The sequence below is a fragment of the Homalodisca vitripennis genome, chromosome 4 (assembly GCF_021130785.1).
Source record: "Homalodisca vitripennis isolate AUS2020 chromosome 4, UT_GWSS_2.1, whole genome shotgun sequence".
In the NCBI taxonomy this organism is placed as follows: domain Eukaryota; kingdom Metazoa; phylum Arthropoda; class Insecta; order Hemiptera; family Cicadellidae; genus Homalodisca; species Homalodisca vitripennis.
The window spans coordinates 87,785,836-87,788,894 of record NC_060210.1 but is presented as its reverse complement, the minus strand read 5'-3'; positions in this window follow the sequence as shown (position 1 = coordinate 87,788,894).

Sequence of the window (3,059 nt, the reverse complement as noted above, 5' to 3'; positions counted from 1 at the left end):
TTGCTGTATTCTTTCTTGGCCATGAATTTTAGTTTAAAAAAGTTACCAGACTCATTTAGTTAGTTCTTGACTATCAAGACTGTATTTGGTTCAATTCAATATGATAATTTATTTATACATACAAACAATAAGCATATGAATTTAATTCATACAATTAAATATTAATACAATGACTGTAAAATAAATAATGATAGCTAAAGTAAAGTAAAAATACAGCAAACCTTTTTGAAACTTTGGACACAGAGCTTTTATGATTATATATTTTTCCTCAAATTATTTTAAACAAAATATCCTTATTATGTATGAAAGTGGAAGACAAATCAGATTATTTTCCAGAGAAAATTGATTATTGAAGTTTTAACTCCTGAAAATAAATAGATATTAGATATATTAGCACACCAACTACAAAATTGTATTTTTTCTAATAAACAATGTAGAATTTGAACAAAAATCAAACCAACTCCATGATGTACACAAAAATAACAACACAACTTGTATTGCGTTTTTATGTTTTTTTTTTATAGAATATAATATCTATTTTATTTAACCTTTTAAAACTGTCTAAGTTGGTGTGTTATGCTTTAATAATATTAATTACGAGGGCTGTTCAGAAAGTAACCTCCGGTTGGTCACAGTGCGGGTAGTGGAGGGGAGTAGCGCGCCATCTGTGCATTCACGCACTAAGCAGGTCAGTCGGCATCAAGCTGTAGTCGAGTGAACATCGTACCTGCGCTAGTTTAGTTTTTGTGGCAGTTTGAAATGTGTGCTGCAATAGAAAATACCGCCAAATGTGAAGTGCGTGCTGTTATACGGTTTTTTACAGCCAAAGGATACTCTGCAGCAGCTATTCATCGTGAGCTTTGTGCCATGTACGGACCACAAGTTATGAGTGAAGGAGTTGTCCGTGAATGGGTACGTTTATTTAAAAGTGGACGAGAAAACGTTCATGATGAAGAGAGGAGTGGTAGACCATCCTTGGTGACTGACGAACTCGTTCAGACAGTTGATGCAAAAGTTCGTGAAAATCGACGTTTCACAATGGCGGAGTTGTCTACTGATTTTCCACAGATTTCTAAGACTCTTTTGTACGAGATAGTGACAGCAAGATTGGGTTACCGTAAGTTATATGTGCACGATGGGTGCCCAAAATTCTTACCGACCACCACAAAACTCAAAGAATGGCCTCTGCATTAGACTTTCTGTCACGTTATGCGGACGAAGGAGAACCATTGTTAAACAGAATCGTGACCGGTGACGAAACCTGGATTAAGTACGTAAACCCTGAGACAAAAGAACAATCAAAGATGTGGGCACATTCAGATTCGCCTACCAAACCAAAAAAAGCCCGGCAAGATTTTTCTGCCAGAAAACTGATGGCAACGGTGTTTTGGGATGCCAAAGGGGTGTTGTTGGTTGAATTCATGGAACGTGGGACGACCATTAATCAAGATGTGTACTGTGAAACACTAAAAAACATTACGACGGGCTATACAGAACAAACGCCGTGGTATGCTGACTTCCGGTATCGTTTTTTTGCACGATAACGCCCGTCCTCACTCTGCTTGCAGAACAACAGCCCTTCTTAAGTCCTTCAAGTGGGACGTTTTCAACCATCCACCTTACAGCCCAGATCTGGCGCCAAGCGACTATCACCTCTTCATGCATATGAAGAAATGGCTCGGGTCCCAGCGGTTTGATGACGACGAAGAGCTCAAAGATGCGGTCACAGGCTGGCTCAAGGCACAGGCGGGTGATTTTTATGCAGAAGGAATTTCAAAGCTTGTGAAGAGATACGATAAGTGCCTCAATCGTGATGGAGACTATGTCGAAAAATAGTGCAAAGATGTAGTTGTAAGATGTATATATTAAAATATTTTTACTTAACTTGGTGTATTTTTTTCAATCGACCGGAGGTTACTTTCTGAACAGCCCTCGTATATGAAATGTGCCAGCTAGCTCAAAGCATTAACTTCAAAATTTGACTATTTCTTAGTGACGTAATATATAATATCAGTCTTTACTCTTAAATTCTTTTGATATCACAACATATGACAAGTGTTCCCACATTATCTAGTAAGAACTGTGTGCAAGAATATTTCGTAGAATCCATAGATTCAAGTGCACGTCCTTTAACAACCAATTAACAATTTTTAAATAAAGATTAATTTTCAAAATTTCAAATCACAAAAAAACCATTAATTATCGAGAAAATTACTGTTTCTTAATGATATATCTAAATGAATTTAAATACAGAAATGTGTTAAACTTAAAACTTGGTTTTGCACAATCCAAAGATCAGCTGAATTTTTTCCTCTGAAGATGCCATAAGTAGAACATTATCCCTTAACTGGAAAATATACACACGCCCTTGGTACAGCAAAAAAGTGGATATTGAAGGTAGCTATGTGAAGGAGAAAGAAATGACAAAGGATGAACAGTGACATTACGTTGTATCAAAGAATTGATTCAAGATATTTAAAGTTGTTAACTATCAAAATGGATACACTCCCACACACATCTGTTGTTCAATTCCAGACTACAGGACAGACTGTCGACCTACCCACACTTAATTTCCCGCTATTGAGGCTAGGAACAGATTTAATAATTTGGCGTTCTTAGACCTACCAAAACATAGTGCTCAATCCCTTCTTTTTAACCAAACATTGAACATGCAAATACTAACGATCACAATGCGTTCTATTGCGAACATATGTTTAGTTTTATCTACCTATGTCACTTTTATTGGAAATAATGAGGAAATCACACCTGGATAATATGCAGCCACTTTCCACCGGCCATTTTCAAGGTTATCCAATTTTTTAATAACCTGCAAACTACGTTGCAAAAGATACTAAATCTGTCTAACATTTAATTGTTAGGGTTCGTTAAAAGGAGGGTTAAAATGTCAGTATGAATGAAAAATGTATATTGTCATTATGAATTTATTATATTTTTTATCTTGAATAGTTAATATTTTAAGTTGAGTTTAATATTTCTTTCTAGGCATTCATAAATCAGTACTTAAGATTAAAATCAAAATTTGTTTAGACTATATAACA